Genomic DNA, 9,112 nt, shown 5'->3' with positions numbered 1-9,112 from the left:
TGTTTAGTGTGTGTGTATGTGTATGTATTAGGGAAGGAACCCATGCCAGGGTTTTTATTTGTAGCCCACTGATATTGTTCGAGATCTTTATTATGGTGGTTTGTGTTGTAATATGCTTTATGAAACTTCCTCTGCCAATAATTTTCTATTAACAAGCTGGTGAGACACAGCACTGAGTGTTGAGCTCAGAGCAGGTATGACCTCTGCAGTGAGAAGTTGTCCTATGCTGGACAGTCTTCTTTGTCACTGTTTTCAGGCATGGCTGGTTTTGTTGTTGCTGATGTATTGCACCTCTAGTCCACAGGAGCTAAGCAAGGCAGAACAAGGACACCTGTGTGAGGTGTGTGACCAAGTGGATGATAGCAGAGCTTTGAAGGGAAGTGGACTGGTTAAGGAAACATCAGGGAGTCTGATAAAAAGCTGCTGGAGCCGTGCACTTCCTTCCCTGAGAGAGAAATAGGAACATGTGTGAGAAAAAACATCAAGATCCTGTATCCCACACCCTGCACCCCCACCCCCAACCACAGAGAAGGCAGTAACTTACAGTAAAGGAGAGAATAGAGGCAAATCTGTGCTTAGGGTGGCAGGTGAACCCTCTCCAGGTATCTGCCTCACCTCCTCCGGTGCCTCTACACAAGAGGTGTGAGGCTCTGGAAGTGGCAGGTCTGTCAGCTGATAATGAGGATGATGGTCCATCTACCCCAGAGGTGCTGCCACCCTCAGAAAAGCCAACCCTCATGTCATGACCACCTCCATGAGGAACAAAAGATGGGTTACAATGTTCCTTGTCCTTTCAAAATGCTACTGCTTAAAAGGCATTCCTTATCACCAGACAACACTCCATGTACATCTTACAAATATGCAAATTATAGTTTTACTATAAGCTAATTTGTGTTTATTTTTCTAGGAGCACCTAATAGGAAAGATGCACAAAATCACAGAAAATCGGAAGAAGATCCTTATTTTTCCCCCAGAGGGAAAAAAATGCCTTGTGCTACACTTGTCAGTATTGAAAACATTTATCACATAAACCCCATGAATACATGCCTGAAGGATTTTACCAAGCAGAGGTGCTGAGGCACCTCAGCAGATCCCCTCCCCTGGTTTGGCATGGGGGGTTGGTGCAGACTAGCTCTCACTCCCAAACCAGCAATCCTTCTCCCACAGCCCCTGCCATTGCCTGGTGCTGAGAGGGGAGTTGTGATGAACAGTGCCCTAATAAGCAAGACAATAAACAAACAAATAAATAAATAATTATATAACCACAGTTATAATTAAAGCTGTCTGTATTTTCACCTCAGACATCTCTCTGCATTTTCCCCCATGAAGTATTAGTGTTTGATTTTATTATTGGTTATATATATAATTATTATTTTTGTTTTATTGTATTAGAGGGTTTTTAATTTTCTGTTCTCTCCTTGATTTCCTCAATTTCAGTGTCAAAAGAACTGCCTGACTGCCAGGCACCCAGGCTCCCAACAGCTGGATGCTCTCTAGAAGCTGCTGCTCTCCACCCAATGGGCAGCCCAGCATCCCAGAGAAGTGAGAAAAGCGCCCCCCCACAAGCCAAGGAAGTACCAAGCGGCTGATTAATGGCAGGCAAAAGCTGGGCCACATGCTGCAGCTCACACACCCAGGAAGCCCTCTGGCAAAGATTAAGCTGCAGCTCATGCGCCAAGGAATTGCATCATCTCTTTAGCCCTGAAGGGGAGTTTTTGTTGTGTTGCTCTCTGCTCACTGGCTCTCGTGCTGGGGCAGGCATTGAGGGGCTCATCCCCACACCTGGCCTGGGCCACCTGAGCTCCTGCAGCCCCTCAGAAGCCCTTTTTTATGCCAAAGAGATCTGCCTCCCTCGCCCAGATCCAGGCTGGGAGTTTTGACAGGAAGAGCAATCCTAAGAGTGTTTTTTCATAAAAGCACTGCTGACTAAAATACATCTGCCACTCAGTGGATTGAGCCATTTGATTTGACATTTAAATGCAGAAATCTCTTACTGTGAAGTGATTTAACACTCCACTGAAACATCATGGTTACAACATAATTTTCAGAGTAAGAAAAATTTAAAGAGTGACCTGTCCAACTAAGCTGTTCCCAGAAGTTTAACAAGGTCTGCAGTTGTCTCTTTTTGGACAGAAGCCCTAGAGTTGTTGCTGATGCTGGCAGCATTGCCTGTCCCTCTCCCTTCTGCTTTACAGGAGTAGACAGGAGCAGACTAGAAGGGAACAGATAGGCACAGAGTGCTACAGCACTCCCTGGGCAGCTGCACCCAGCCCCTCCTCTCCTTCTTCTCCCAGGAACAGGCTAAAGGGGCAGCTTTTCTGAGCACTGTTTGGAGAGAAATGTGTTGTTGTGGCTGGGAAAGAAAAATGGACAGTGTAAGAGGGGATAGAGGAAAAGCTGAGAAAACAAGAGGCCTCTGAAAAATTTCATGACTGAACACAACACAGGAATAATAAAGAAATCAGTTCTTCACTGGAGAAAAATCCAAAATGATAAATAGCAAGAGAAACTGAAAAATCCAAAATAATAGTTCCAAACCAACAGATTAAATCAATGCATTCCTCTCTGCCTTTTTGGCAGCACTAGGTTGATGATTGCCCACTTATCCACAACTGAGGATAATACATTTCACATGAGGATTAATAGGAAGATTATATTTTTTTCCTCCTTACTATTTCTGAAAATAATATAATACATCCATCCAAAGCTAATACAACCTACTTTTCAAATCCAGAATGCATTTTCAGTGACCTTTTAAGGAAATCCAATATTGACAGTTGATGCACTGTAGAGTATAGTGGAAATATGGGAAGGTTAGAGGACAGTGAAAGACAAAAAATATACCCATGTTCCTCCTTTCTTGTGTGTTTCATTTTTCCTGCTCTCAAAAAAGAAAGGTTTTCACCTCATACACATCTGAGTGCTCAGAAACATGATAATGACCAAAAGGTTATTAGAAAGCGTTTAACTTTCTGCCACTTTTACAAGAGATGTAATAGGTATGTGCTCTCCATCTTTCATTTTCATCGCTTGCAGCAAAATATTTTCCAGGTTTCAGCACAGTGCCTTTTTCCTTTTCTTGATGATGCTCACCACAGGACTATTTCTGATAAGGATAGTATGATTTCTCTCCTACACCTGCAGAGTTCTATTTGTCTAGTGTATAAAAACACAGTGCACTGCCTGGACTTAATATGCCAAAGCAAACTAGGAAAACCAGACTGAAATCAATGCAGTTAAAACATGCATGGATTTGGTTCAATTAAAAAAAATTATTACAAATATAAGAAGAATCTATCTAAATTCTTCTTTTAAGACCAATCAGACCAATGTCAACAATAAAGTTCCAGTAACAAACAATAAAAATTTTGTATTTTCATCTGCACTGTATTAAAACCAAATTATTTCATTTTGTGTGGGAAAGCACTTCCAAATATGCAGAAAAAATGGGCATAGATGCAATGAACAAAACATTACAGTCACATGCAAAATATAATACATACCAATGCATGTGCTACATTTGAATCCAATCATGCTTTTCAATTCCATGAACTATTTCTAAATTGCCTCATGTCATGGAGAAACTGTGCCACAGTTTATTATCAGATTTCTTTTACCCCTAATCTTCTTAGTATTTTCCTCTAGCAATCACTGTCACAGCCTTTACCTTTCTCTGGGGTGTTAGAAGGTGAATGGTGGAGATAAAAATCCAGGGATGCAGAAAGAACAACCAGCTTTTAAATGAATCGTTGAATTTTGGCACTGAAAAAATGAAAAAAACCCAAACATCTGCATGAGCCTGTGCTAGAGCAACCCATAACTATATTCAGCTCCGGTCAAAACTGCATCACAACTTTTAACCTCAAATGTCCTATTCTAAAAGAAATGTGTCCTTTTCTAAGAGAAAATAGACTTACAGCCAAAGAAGATTCAAACAGAAAAATATTCTGGTTCTGAAGATATTTTAAGTGCACAACTTCCCAAAATCCCTTCACAAAAACAAAGTAGAGACCACCCAAACTGTCACCATTCCTGGCAGACCTGAGAGATGAATAGCTGGAGGACAGCACTTTTCCCATATGCCAAAGAAGTATACTTTTAAGTGAATGAACCATTAGCTTCTACCCTCTCATCTTAATGTCCATGTTTTATTGCTCTCTCCTGTGTACCTACATGAAGAGATGCAAAAATGTACTAAATTGCATTTAGTTACTCTAAAATCACATTGCTGAAATTACAGAAATGTACTCATTTTTAAATACATGATAAACACTAACCCATCTATTTAATGACTTTTTAAACAACATAGGGTTTGTATCCTTCCAGCTATTACAACATAATATTGAGATTAAAAAAATACTCTTTTCTGACTTTTAAAACTCTTGGAAGGGCAAAAGTTTTCTTGACTGGAATTTGCACAAGTGTCTGTTGGCCCAAATTCCTTTTTGAGTATCAGGGAACAAAGTCTCCTCCTTCCTTCTGTACATTTGGGAATAATGCAAAGCCCTGTTGCTCCATGCAAGCCACCTCCAACTGATCCTGGAGAGCACTGCAGCACTGGCAGCACTTGGCAGAGCAGCACAGACAGAAGGGCTACAAAGGACCTGGTGAATGTTCTGCTCATAGATCATGATCCTATGGCTGCACCCAGGAGCATATGGCCTTCCATGCCGCACTGTATAAATCTTCCTTGTCTCCTCCAGTCAATGTCAATTCAGTGATTCTCAAACATATTTGGGCATGATTTTTGGACAGTATGGAAGTAGTATATTGTGATGACCTGTTATGAGTGTATTGTCCCATAATGGTGCACACTAAGTTCCTGCTGGCTACATGGAGCAATAAAGGCCACCTTTGAGGACACCATAGCACAAACCACCTGCTTCCAGATACCAAAGAAAAGAGCTATGCTAGGGGCACTAAACCAGGAGTCACAATTCTGGCAGCTCACCTTAAAAAAGTATGCCCTAGACTTAGAGGAAAATCACAAAATCATTGATTCATTGAATCACAGAATCACAGGATATCCTCATTTGGAAGGGAACCACAAGGATCATTGACTCCAACCCCTGGCCCTGCAAAGGACCATCCCCAAGACATGGGGATGCCCCAAGACATGGCCCTGCACAGGACATCCCTGTGGCATACTATGTATGCAGCACTGTCCAAATGCTGCAGGCTTGGTGCTGTGACTGCTGCCCTGGGGAGCCTGTTCAGTGCCCAAATATGCACAGGCATGTTTTCACTCTCTAGCTGAAAAAACCCTATTCTGATATTTAATCTTAACATTTTCTGACTCACCTTTAGGCCATTTACTTGAGTCCTGTCAGTGGTCACCACAGAGAAGAGATCAAAGTCAGTCCCTCCTCTTCCTCTCACAAGGAAGTTGTAACTGCAGTGAGTTTCCTCCTCAGTCTCCTCCAGGATGAACAGACCAAGTGCTCTCAAGCCTTTCTCATACTGCTTGCCTCGAGGCCCTTCACCGTCTTGCCTTCCTTTGGACACCCTCTGATAGCTCAATGTTTTTCTTATGGTACCCAAAACTTCCCCCAACACTCTGGGTGAGGCCATCCCTGCCCCAGAGCAGAGTGGGACAATCACCTCCCTTGCCCAGCTGGTGATGCTGGGCCTGATGTCCCCAGGACAGGGTTGGCCCTCCTGGCTGCCAGGGCACTGCTGACTCAGATCCAACTTACCACCAACCACGACCTCCAGGTCCCTTTCCACAGTGCTGCTCTCCAACCTCTCATTTCCCAGTGTGCTCATACATCCAGCGTTGCCCATCCCAGGTGCAGCATCCAGCACTTTCCCTCACTGAGCTCCAGACGGCTGGTGATTGCTTATCTCTCAAATTTGTGTAAGCTTCTCTCCAGGATTTAGCACACTTATGGCTACACGATGACTTCTGAAATCCAACATTTGGCCAGACAAAGTGCAGCAATAGTGTACACTGCAATAGTGTGAAGTGCCAGAGAGCCTCCTGTCCCCAGCACCAAGATGCCTTCTGGAAGAAAAGTGTCACTGCAATGCTACCTGTCAAACTCCATAAAGACTCTGTCTTGTCCTCCTTCGCAACCCATATGAAAGCTCTGCAGAGATCAACCACTTTGTAATCTGATCATGCTGAGACAGCTGCTGAGCAAAGACTGTCCATTTGTATCTAAAATACATTTATTTTGCCGACATTTCAGTCTCCAGTAGACCATACACTCCTGCTGCACAGTTCTTACTAGTGCTTTGTGTAATCCCATACTATTTTATACAAGCATTTAGGAAATGTAATGTTTTTCTTTTCTTTCTTTTCTTTTCTCTTTTCTTTTCTCTTTTCTTTTCTTTTCTTTTCTTTTCTTTTCTTTTCTTTTCTTTTCTCTTTTCTTTTCTTTTCTTTTCTTTTCTTTTCTTTTCTTTTCTTTTCTTTTCTTTTCTTTTCTTTTCTTTTCTTTTCTTTTCTTTTCTTTTCTTTTCTTTTCTTTTCTTTTCTTTTCTTTTCTTTTCTTTTCTTTTCTTTTCTTTTCTTTTCTTTTCTTTTCTTTTCTTTTCTTTTCTTTTCTTTTCTTTTCTTTTCTTGCAATGATCCCTAATGCTTTTTCAAGTGCTTTGGAATTTACTGCATCAAAATTATAAAAGCCACAAACTAAAGGTTTATGAATAGCTAAAGAAAACAAATGGCATATGCCTTGAGGTAGTAGCAAATAAAAACTCTTAGAAGAACTCAGATGCTTCTGCATTGAATAATTCAGTTGTGAAGAGAAATTTAAATCTATTTAATATTAATTTAGTACACTGATTTCAGTGGGAATATTGCCTGAAAAGGATGTCACTACTAAGATTTCTGGAAAATAACCAAGCTTTTCATTTTCCCTTGCACATTGCAGTCTGTATTTAGCTACTGAGGGACAGCCTTCAATCTTCTGCTTCCCTACTTTGAACTATAAATCACTTTCCAGTTGCATTACACAGATGCTGAGGATGAAAAAAAGGATAGTGGTCATGGTTAAGAAAACATAATAAAGCTCATAATAAAGACATTTAAAGGCTGAAAGATTAACACTTGAGCATCTAGTACTATCCTCCATTAGCTTTTTAAGTAGCACAGAAAGGAATGCAAATGCTTGCAGGCTTGTAGGCAAATTTGCAATGAATATGTATTTTAGAATTTCAAACTGAACTTTCACAACATCTTTCAGCCAGTTCTGCCATTCTAAGTTATATTCCTGAAATTTTGCAAAATTAGTCATCACCTTATATGTCAAACTGTCACACATACAGAGGACAAGAGACTCACTTAAGGAAACAGACAAAGGCTCAGCTACTTTTTTGCTTTCTCACTCCTTTTTTACCTCAGGAAAGAAAAAAACTAATTTGCATCTGAATGAGGATGTGTGTCATATAACAGCAACGGAGTTTTGCATTTGGGAACTGCAAATATATTTGAATTTTATGCATGGAAAGAGCAGCAAGAATTTTGAAGAATTAGACCTTCATCAAAGCTTAATTTATGTGATACAGGAAGACATAAATAGCATTCATAAGAATGATAGCAAAAAGCTGCATGAGAACAGTTTTAACTGTAGCAAATAAAAATATATATATTTATTTTTTAGACTAGCGTTTTTTAATTAAAATGATGCAATGACAGATCACAATGCTTCAAGAAGTTCATCAATATTTGATATATTTTTTACTTGGATAATGAAAAGCCTGAAAGGATTTCTAACTGATCTCTGGAGCTTTAAAGTGAACTAGAAATTCCACCATATCTTGTACATAGCTGTGATCTGTTTTGAAGGCAGGTAATTATGTTAAAAAAACCCCAAACAGTTTATTCAGATACTGTACTTCAGTCTAGCCCTGTGGTATCAACTCAGTATTCAGATGATTATCCAATGAACATTGAAACTATGCAAAAAAATCTATGAAAAACTGGATCAGCCCTGACATGCTCCCCGCCACCTCCTTTTTTTTAAGGCAATATTGTCTAAAGTCTTTCTGACAAGCTGCTATCCTGCATTGCAGCACATTCCCTGAGTGCATCTGTTCTGGTACTGTAAAGGAGTTGAGGCTACCTTGCACTCTCCATTGCACTCCAATTCACAGCATAACAAGGCAACCAGAATGTTAATGCAAGTTAACTAATTATACTGCCTTGCTGATAACTTCAAAATGCAGCAGGTGAGTGGGAAAAAATTTAGTTTCTCCCTCATATGCATGATGTCATGCCTAACATAAGACAGAAGAAAAACAGTTGCCAGCAGTACTGGCATCCCAAGTACAAACCCTAAAACATAAAAATCATCTATAATTGTTTAGAATGTAAGTTGCAATTTCAATATGTATTTATTCTGAAAATGAGACACCCATAGGTTGCTCTTGGTGCTCTGTGCTTGAATTATGCCCACAAAGAGACACCTTCTCTCTGGAAGGTGTATAGAAGGAGAAAATGCTACCCTTAGATACTTCACTAACACACACTGACTGTAGCAGCAATATATGCTTCTGATTACTGTCATTCATCAAATCAATTTCAGTGACAGAACATAAATTAATTTTTCTCAACAAATTAACTGATGCTTCTTTTTTTCAGTTAGATATGATAACTGATTCAGAGCAGGAGAGTGTACAGTGACACACTCTGAAGTGATAATTTAAGATAAAGACTCTTCTGCAGGTCACATGTGTCTCATGAACACACTCTTAAGCTGCAGGGCACACAGGCATCCTTTCTGTGTCCCTGACACCAATAAATGCAAATAATTCCTCTCAGAAAAAACCTGTCTCACAGATAATGTAAGATTTAGACCAAGAGATTTTGAATCTATTTTAGTGATCAGGCTCCACATTTCCTGAAGAGCTAGAGGAGTGCAGTGGACCAGTCAGCAGTGCCTTGGGAGCTTCCATGCTTTCTGCTGTGGGACAGAGCTGCCAAAAGCATTTTTGTGCCACACACTAACTTTTTTTTAACTTCTTATCCTCTACTCACAACTGAATTTGGTCTTGGTTGATACTGTAGGTTGCCTAGATTCACTTGAAAGACCACATTTTTTCTGCTCCCATTGCTCCCCTTCCTGCTGGCCACTTTCAGAAGAAGACTGCATGAAGTGAACGAACCTGA

This window comes from Ammospiza caudacuta, chromosome Z (assembly GCF_027887145.1).
Source record: "Ammospiza caudacuta isolate bAmmCau1 chromosome Z, bAmmCau1.pri, whole genome shotgun sequence".
In the NCBI taxonomy this organism is placed as follows: domain Eukaryota; kingdom Metazoa; phylum Chordata; class Aves; order Passeriformes; family Passerellidae; genus Ammospiza; species Ammospiza caudacuta.
The sequence above is the reverse complement of the archived record's forward strand: the minus strand, read 5'-3'. Positions refer to the sequence as shown.